Here is a 10,936-nt window from a genome sequence, read left to right as displayed (position 1 = left end):
CTAGATGCATTTAAAGTTAGTAGTAATATCAAAATCTCATGTATTAGGAATTTACGCATGAATTTAGATGAGTGGACAATTAAAATTTGGTCAAACAAAAATATAATTGTATAATTACACACTATGTTATTATCTTAAATGTGTTAAGAGGAGGATAGAGCAGTGGAGTGAGCATGCATAGATAATATACTTCAAGGATTGAATATAGTGGAATGCTAAATAAGATAACTTGAAATAGTAAAATATGAAAATAAGTAGACTCAATGAATTCTAAATGTCCTAATTATTTTGATTACACTAAGGTTGGTGGTTAAAAGGTAAGGTATGGCTAGTTGGGGGTCATGAATTAGCACAAGCCAATCCCATGATGGATGAATGAACAAAAAAGAGTAATTCTGTGAAGTGAAGAATAGAATCCCTATTAAACTAGTTAGGAAGGACTATACATTAATGTGAAACAAGTGAGGTTAGGAATGTGGATAGAGAAAAGGCATATGATACTATTAAACTAGGATACACCAACTCGTAAGGAGGTATGACACATGATGTCTAGCGATGTATAGGTATGTATAAACTAAGGTTACTAATAAAAGTAAGTTAGATGATTATTGTAGAACTTAGACTTTCTTGGTTTTATGCTTGTTTATGAATTTGACATCTATGATTACCTTCTAGCATGATTTTTGACTTAATGGCTACATTGAATTTTATTTGCATCCTAAGGACATATTATGATAATGGACTGGGTACTGCATCGGTACAAATATTATATATTATGATGATGGGTACTACATTAATACGAAAGTGATATGTTGTGATGGTGTGTTGGTACCATACGGTACAAATACGATATGTTGTGATAATGGATTGGGTACCACACCGGTACAATTTGAAGTTGATGATGAGGTTGAGAAGGATGAGAGATGGTGTACACATCTTGCACACATGCATTCATTCATATGTTTTTGAAGTAATTCTATTTCATATATGTTCTCATATATGTTCCTATTATGGTAAATGGTGAAACAAGGTTTATGAATATACGTGAAGTACCTTTTGTAGAAAGGGTTAGAAATAGGATTCTACGGCCTTAAGAGGACCTATTGTGGTGAAGTACATTCGGTATTTTCTAATTCTTCATGGGATTTGGTACTGTGATGCCTTGTGATAGGAAGCATCGAGAGGACCTAGGATAGATGTAGATTAAAGAATTATAGGTACCATAAAAATGAGTCGGTGTGAGAAAAAGGGTATAAGTTGGAATAGGTAGTCAAAAAACAAAGATATATAAGAATATTAAATGACAGGTAGGTCACAAAGATGCTAAAATGATATGTTGAGGATTCTATAGTTGGGGGTTAGAATCAATAACTTACTCAATGTTATATTTTTTCTCATTTAATATTAACGTTATTTGTTTCTAACCATGGTCGGCCAATAATACTTACTAGTACGTGTGGTTGTACTGATGCTACACTTACTATACATCAACTTAGTGGTATAGACATGGTGAAGGTTAGTTAGAGTTTTTATAGCGGTGATGTTGATCTTTTAACAACAACTCCTATTTCTATTCTTCATGGATATTATGTCTTGGATGTATATACTCCTTTTTCTTGTGCTCTTCTACCAGTTTAGGCTAGATTCTAGGAAATTACTTATAGTTGTTTTCCGTATCTATTTTTCATACCTAATGTATTAAAACAAGTTATAGAATGAATGGATTTAATAATCATTTTTGAACTGTTGAATTGTTAGTAAGATGATAGACAATATTGATTAGGTGTACATTGTTGCAGTTTCCCAATAGGTTTAATGGTTGGATATTCAGAGTTCTTCTATTTGGAGAAGGAATAGGTAGGTTCCCAACACGATTCAATGGGTTAGGTCATGAAAAAGATTGTATTAGAGCCCATGTTACCAGTCTCTTAGTGGAAGAGAAAATCTTGAGTAAAGTCATACAAATAGGTGTGTTGATATCGACATCAAATTTGTAGGAAACTATAAGGCATCTAGGAATCTCTCATTTACTTCTTTCCTATTGTGCCATCTTAATGTCGTATCATCTGGCTGAGTCCAATCGGTATCTATTCTATTCCAATTGGTATCTCACTTGTTAGTTGTCACAATTGGGACTAGTTGGACCAATTCGTATCTCTTAAAATGGAAGGGTCGAGACTGAACTCCCAACAAATAAAGGAAAGTAGGGACATTTGGAGTGGATTGTTATGCTTATTTGATATGGTACTAAGTACTTATGGTGAGTTGATTATGTGTTAAAAATGCGCTATATGGATTGTTGTTAATGGTGACGTATGGTAATTTTCTTTGTGAGACTAAAACTCTTGAATTTAAATTATTAACAGTGTGTGTGGTTGTGTGGTATGTATCCAAGTAGACCAATAGAGGTAAGGATTGAGTGTGATCCCAAGCGTGTCTTTATTTTTGTGACTTAAGCTATGACTCATAGCTCTATAATTAGGAGTACTACTTGACTTCTACCCAATCTTGTACAAACTACCTAGGCGACTGACTGTTGGTGGAACACTTTTAAGGATAGTATAGTGAGTAGGTAAGGAGATTGATGAAAGTATACAACTATTTAATTTGATAGATGAAAAAAATTAGGTTGGTTGTGGCTCAGAACCAACAAAATTGCAAATTCAATTTATATATGTACAAATAAAAGGTTATTGCGCTACTAGAGTATGTATAAAAAGAAAATTGTGCAGAAAAAGAGGCTTGGGGCTGGGTAAGAAAGTGAAAGGCAAAGCTATTGGAGGCTATTGCTACAGTAGTAAGATTATCCATTAGAGTGGCTCCAGGCAATGTCCTACCAGGCAATTCCCCTATTTTTGTGGTTTTGTAATTTTGTAAAATAACCCTATTTTTGAAGTACTAAAATTATAAAAATCCATCCAACAAATATTATAAGCTAAGGTGATTATTATTAAGGAACTAACTCAAGATGGGGAATCTGGGCCCCCACCATGTAACCTCTCATAGTAGCTAGGTCAGCAACTTAATCACTGGGATAACGGGTGTCTGTAAATGGGGAGCATCTCCACTCCCAACAAATCTATTGCTCTCACCCTCCTATATTATCCTCCTATTCTTCTTAGATCTATCTCAGGTGATCTTTCCTCTAATGTGGTTATATGCACGTCATATTCCTCCCAGCTATCATGGTCTACCTGGGGAACACTGACTTGATTGCACAACTCTATAATCAAGAAAGGTAAGAAAAGGTCCCGTACCGACCTTTTCCTAGCATAGAAGTACTGCTACTCTCCATGATTTGTGACTACATATACACCTTGATCTCAGCCATAGTGCATATCATAACTAAAGGCTGATTAAACACCATATCTGTAACATTTCTCGAAGAATGAATCCTTTGGAGTACGAACTGCAACAAAATCTTAGCCTCAACTGAGAAGTAGGAACTTTTGGTCCCCTTTTGATTGGACCACTTCACCTTGTTAGCCTTACCTACGAGCGCCAAATATCACGCCGCCAATCTTAAGTAAGACTCCTGAATCTTTTCCTCAAAGGTTACATTAGAGGGCTTAGGAACCTCCAAGATATCATTGATAGTAGTGGCATCTACAAATATATTATATCCCCGAACAGAATAGTAAGAAGAGTTATGGGCTAATCCACCATATGGAATATCACATAAATTTCCTTGACCCAGGCTAGATTACTCTTCAGGATCATCTCAGTCAGTATCTACCACCCAAAAACTTTTAGCTTATAGATCAATCCAGGCAAACCATCCTTCACTTTATACATCACAAACCTTTGCTCATGGAGATAGTTTCTATTATATCACCCCTCCTCATATTTGGTACGATTAGTGACATCGGGAAATATGTAGTAGGAATATTTTTGGGCTATGATTATCCTATAAAAAACATAAAACTAATTTAGAACCATATTAAAAACACTAAAGGGGGAAGAAGAACTCAAGAATTTTAGAAAATGCAAAGCTAGGGAATTACTGCCTCGTACCATAATGACAGTTAATTAACAACTACAGTGGTACCGTTGCAGCAGAACTTACCCCTACTGCGATACCACTGTAGTGGTAGAAGTTACTGTTGTAGTGGTTCATTTTATTTAACCCATCAACCTCCCCTCTCATGGCAAATTTTTTACTTTTCTCTGTAATTTTGAAAATTAAGCATAGTCGAGCTTGGGGAAGGGTATGTGAATCTTTTTACCCTAAAATAAGGGTGAAAGCATCTAAAACCCAATCCAAATTGAAGAAAATTGTGAGAGTAGATGACCCTATATCTCAAACCCTTCCCATAGCTAAAATCTACCATGAACTACATTAATCTTATGTCCTGAATGTTGTAGGAATATTGAAAATGTAAGAAAACTTAACATGTCAGCCAATATGTCTAAAAATACCACCAAATTCAAGTTCAATGAATTACACCCAAAACCACCCATATTCTCTCTATTCTAATGTAATATTATGATTCTATAATGAGAAACACACAAAGTAAGTAATGAAGATGAATAAATTACCTTGAGTTCATTGATAATGGGAGATTTTTGCAGAGAGGTTTGAAAGAGTTTTGAGTGAAAATAAGGGAAATAAATGTTTCCCCTACTTAAATTGTCGAGAACCACTATTGTAATTATTTACTGCTGTAGCGGAAGAAACCTTTTGAGGTCAATTCATACTGAATTTTTATGCTTGAGATGTCCTATGGTGTTTAGTCTATTCGTGGTAGAAATTAGCATAAATATTAACTATTTAAACCTTATAGGGATGTGTAATGATCTAGGATATGTAAAATTAATTTCCATAAGAGCCTGATATATTAAAATCCATCAAGAGCTCACACATATATACAGACCTCACCGTTAGGAATGTTTGGGGATGAATGGTGGGTAAACTGATGTATAAATATAATGACCCAAATTATTGTTATGTGTGAAAATACCCTAAAAATATTTTATAATAAATATTAGGCTCAAAATAGACTGGAAAAAAATTAAATTAGGGAGAAAAGTGCCAACGGGAATTAGGACAAGAGGCCCAATAATGGGCTAGTCCAAACTATCGATAACAGTTGCAGCGGTCGAATAACTACTGTAGTGGTCGAATAACTGCTGCAGCGATAGTATCCAGTTGAGGAATTTTAATATCTTCTTTCTTTTTATTTCCCCAAGTTTCTCTCTTTCTCCTAAAGCACTCTGAAAAAACCTATTTCCCCAACCATGAGATTTCATAGGCCAAGATTCATCAAGTAGTTTTGAGTCACACCCAAAGGGAACCCAACATGTGAATAATTTTAGCACACGTGGGGAAACTCACTCATCTCTGTAGTAACATATTTTACCTAAGAGGTAAGATAAAGTGTATTATGTAGCAATTGGACTTGGGCAAGATATATTTACCATTAGTAGTAATGTCGAGAATCTCATGCATTAGGCCTTTAGGCATGGAGGTGAGCACTTGAAATTTGATTACAACTAAATATGATTGTATAACTAGAAAATATGTTTTTATCTTAAAAGTATTGAGAGATGGATAAAATGGTTGAGTAAGTATCCATAGATAATATAGTTCAGAGCTTGAATTTAGCAAAAAACTAAATTAGATAATGAAGAATAGTAAAAGGTGAAAATAAGGGAACTCAATGAATTTTGAATGCCCTAATTGTTAAGATTACACTAATAAAAGAGGTTTAAAATTGAGGTATGTATTGTTGAGGGCTAGTAATTAGCACAAGCAAATCCTGCGATGCATCAATAAACAGAAAAGAGTAATTCCATGATGCAAAGAATATAATCCCCATTAAACATTTAAGGGAAGATTATAGATTAATGTGACACATGTGAGATTTAGAATGTGGATAGATAGGAAGTGTGTGGTAGTTTGAACTTAGGCTATAGCATCTTGTAAGGAGATGTGGCACGTGATGATCGGGGATGTATAAACTATGGTTACTGATAAAAGTAGTTAGACAGTTGTTGTATCACTTAGACTTTCTTAGATTTATTTTTGCTTTTGAATTTGACATCTACGGTTGCCTTATAGCATGATTTGTGACTTAATTACTACATTGTATTTCATTTGCATTATAACGATATGTTGTGATCATGGATCAATTACCATACTATGAATATGGTATATTATGATGATGGATCAGGTACCACATTGGTATACAAGTAATATATTATGATAATAGGTTAGGTACCATACCAATACAGATATGATATATTATGATAATAGGTATGAACCATGCCAGTACAATGTGAATTTGATTATGAGGTTGAGAAGGATGAGAGATGATGTACAAACTTTGCATACATGCATCCATCCATGTGTTTTGAAAGTAATTTTATTTTATATATATTCTCATATGTGTTCCTATTGTGGAAAATGGTGAAAGAGGTTTTATGAATGTCATTAAGTCCCTTGTGAGGACTGGATTACAGATGAGATTCTACGGCTTTGAGAGGGCCTATTATGGTGGAATATATTTGGTAGTTTTTTATGCTTGATGTGATTCTATAGACTTGAGAGAGCCGATTGTGGTGGAATTTATTTGGTAGTTTTTATTCTTTATGAGATTTGGTACTAAGTATGGAGAGAACCTAAGGTGGATGTAGATTTAAAGAATTGCAGGTACTATAAGAATTAGTCAAAAGAGTATAAGTTGGAATAGGTAGTCAAAGAACAAAGATATACAAAAATTAAATAACAGGTAGGTCATAGAGATGCTAAAATGATATGTTAAGTATTTTATAGTTGGGGTTAGAATCATAAGTTTACATGATGTTGTGATTTTTTCTGTATTTATTATTGATGTTATTTGTTTCTAACCCTGGTCGACAGATGAGGCTTACTAATATGTGTGATTGTACTAATTCTACTCTATAATGATTTTCGAGGTTATTTTATCAATTTTCATGATTTTTTGTGACTTCTCATAGTGTCAACATGTCATTTATGACTTCTTGGAACTATCAGTTTGATTATCGAATAGTTCATTTATATTTATGTTCTTTTCCCTATTTTGGAGCTTTCATTGATATGGAACTGGTCTTTGACCAAAACTCATAGTAAACAATCTCAATGTGAATTTCAATAGCGCCATTATCTCTGAAACATTTATTATAGGCTATAGGGACCCTTGTTTAAGTCTTAAGGCTTCTGGACTCATTTTGGGCTATTGGATAAAATTTGGTTAATAAAAACTAGGTGTGAGATCTATATTTAATTGAAAGGATATCAGATGAAAGTTTAAGTTATTTCATTGAGTCCGTAATTTCAAATTTGCTATGGTAGCATAGTTCCTTTGCTCGCATGAGGTTCCAAATGAATCCTGAGCACCCAACCGAAGTTCATTTAGACTTAGGAAAAATTTGATGCAACAGCATCTGGTGCAGCTAATCATGGACCAATGCGATCAAAAGGTTGGGGTTACATTGGCAAAAGGTCAACCTTTGGGTTATTGTGATCGCGATCCTTCCCTTTCATTTTTTCAATGAAGGGTCGACTTAACCTATCCACTTTTCATCTTTGCAATCACACCCTTCAGCTCAACCTATCCACTTCTTATCTTTGCGATCGCGACCCTCAATCGACCTATTCTCTTTATTTCTTTAAGATTGTGACCCTCAACGTTGCATTTACCATAGTCTTGCACCTTTGTTTTTGCATTCACAAACAATTTGGGCATATTCACAATAGGTAAATTTACCAATCATTGCATTCACAACCCTTGGCATTCGCAATCGGAAAGGCTCTCCTGGGTAGTATTATCTTGCTTTCCTAATTTATTCTTTATTTTTAAGCCCCATTTCACCATTTTTGACATCTTAGGTCTTGGGAAAGTTTGGGTAATCTTACTTAAGGCTAAGGTAAGTTTGTTTAACATTCCTTTATCATTTCCCATTATTTTCCACCATTATGTTCTGTCTTTAGCTTATAAATTCCTAGAATTCTGGTCTTAAATTCCTAAACTTTGTGTGCTGATTTGGGCCCCAATTTTTACTCCATTTGTGCTCAAACTTTTAGCACACAGTTCTTATCCTTTGAGGAACCACGTTATGGATTCAATTTTTGGATTTCATTAGCGGGCTCCACATGCTTATTTCTTTAACCTAATTTTAGGTCTAAAGTTTTCTATTGCAATGTGGTTATTATTTTACTCGTATTAACTTAAAGATGATGTTTTTCATAATGCGACATCATTTTGGGACTGTGGAGCAAGTATGAGTGGCTCGTGGATAGTTTGAGATTGTGGTTCGGCCTCGAGGTAGGCTTTGGTTTACTTTTCTCTATGAGAAGGTTTTATGTATAAATTGCATATTAGGTAGGATAGGATATGTTTATGATTAGTGTATCATGGACTTAAACCTATTTAGGGAATTTGGATAGAAATGTGATTTGTACCTTATCATATAATACTCGTTATAGCCATATAACCATATTATTCTTAATTATAGACATGGTAACCATAGCTTAATATTAATGATCCTTTAGTATAAGACTTACTATTGACTCCCAAATTATGGTGCTATTATCATGCTAATTATATACTGTTGGGACTAAGGATGTGATTACAATACCATTTATACTCTATGTAAGTATTTGTAATGCCCTGAGATTGTACCCTGGGTGCTACACGGTTCCTATATCCCAAAAGACCATGAGATAACCCAGGACTAGTACCTGCTGTGAGAACTAAATAATAATCATGAAAGCATATGCAGAAGTAAAATTAAAAGGTCCATAAAGTTCATAAACTGAGATAATACTGAATACAACTATAGAATAACTGCTAACTAATAGTGTCTGAAAGCCTCTAACATCTAAAATAAATGAGTTGATGGGACAGGCCCCAACTAACTCACAAATACTATCTAAAAGTAGCTGAAAACGTAAAGTACTGTGAACAAACTAATTAAATAAATGTCATTTCCTCAATGGATGAGGACTCACTACTGTAGTTGTGGTTGATCAACTGAATCTGACTAAGTACGGTCAGAAACCCGAGCATCGGAACCTATGATATGAGACATCATAGCATAAAGAAAGAGTATGTGTCAGTACTTTGAATGTACTGGTATGCTAGGTGGGGTTAGGATGATATGCATGGGTTCACATGCATGAGAATAATAACTAAATATCATGAAATAACTGGATGAGAGTATATGCAAGACTGAGAATACTGTAAGTATTGAATATGCAATACCAAGCACATATCGTCTATCTGAATTAGTCTAAAGCTGAAGTACTGAGTTTTTGATAACTGAATAACTGATAAATATATGTCATAATTGTGTAGAATTTAACTGACTTCTGTATTGAATACTAAATACTAGATACCGATTACTGAATACTGAAACTATAATTGTGGGAGTTATCATCTAACCGACATACCCCAATTATGGACTAATTTAGGGTCCAACCTATACCCTAGTTAGAAAAGTGTTAGCACCATGCCACGGGTTACTAATAGGAGCTGGATCAACCCTAATTTGGTTGGAAGACTCATGAGATATATATATGGTTACTTCAACCCTAGTCTGGCAGGAAGACGATTTACCCTATGCTGGATAAATAGTTCTATAATTTAGGGATTACTACTTAGGGTCAAACCCTCTATTGATAGGAATACCCCCATCCCTGGGTCTGCTCGATGCCGAATCCTACTCCTAACTGAATTGATACTGAACTGATCACTAGAATGTACTAGGCTTGATGAACTCACACTGATTCTGTTAACTGACCATATGCTACTGTTCGGGATACTACGGAATCCTTCTATTCCAATTGTAGACTATATAACAACTAAATTTAGGTATTCAATGCCCCCATGACTCAATATCATAGATAATGAAATCATATATCCACTCTAAAAGCATCATATATAAGTTATCATGCATAATTCCTTCATATAGACATTTTGTCAAACACCTAGGATACATAAATCTTGTACATGAGAATGAGCAATATATGAGTATCATGACTACCATTTTCAACAAAAAAATTCAAAGATTAAACATGAGGGTTACATAAATCAACATACATTCTAATTAATGCACATGACTCAAATTATTCTTGACTTTAAATCCACACAACATCACATACATGAACATAGTTTCATTCAAGAATGTAAATCATAATCTAAGTGCTTGAAAAAAGATTCTTGAACTCGAAGGGTGGAAAGAACCCAAGGTTGAACACCTAAACATACCTTGATTGATGAATTCTTGAAAGTTATTAAGGGATTTCTTGTAAATTGAACTTGAAAGTTGAAGGTGCTAGGGTTTGTTATTGAAAGGGAATGCTTTTGATTTTGAGAAAACTGTGATAAATGAGTGAATTTCACCATTTGAGAGGGTTAATTTCATGTTATGGCTGAATAATGTAAGGGGAAAATAACCCAATCACCCTACAAACCCATAACTTAATACACAAATCATGCCCAGTGATGCGATAGATAACGCGCCATGTCAATTGTATTGATGCAATTATCGATATGTTGCATCGATGGTGATGACGTGATAGCCAATGCGATGCATCCTGATCGAGTTGGGTTGATTTTTTGTTCATCCAAACGTGAGCCAAATGATGTTAAAAAATTCTGAAACTCACCCGAGATGACCTATAGATAATCCTAATCATGAATCAATTTAAAAATTGACAATCTAAGGCTGGGAATATCGAAAATAAAACTATTGAAATATCGAGGCCAAAAATAGACTAAATGTCAACACTTGTCTAAAATTTTCTAAGTTTGGGACCTCTTTTGGCATGCTATAAAGGACTGAAATGGGCTTGAACTTTACGGGGTCTTACAGTATTCTATTCTTAAATGTATGTGATTCTAGTTTATGAATACTTACGCACTTATGATTGTATTGTTTGGCTACTTGTGATGACATGTATACTTGTAGG

This window comes from Capsicum annuum, chromosome 9 (genome assembly GCF_002878395.1).
Source record: "Capsicum annuum cultivar UCD-10X-F1 chromosome 9, UCD10Xv1.1, whole genome shotgun sequence".
NCBI classification, from domain to species: Eukaryota; Viridiplantae; Streptophyta; class Magnoliopsida; order Solanales; family Solanaceae; genus Capsicum; species Capsicum annuum.
This window is presented reverse-complemented; position numbering follows the sequence as displayed.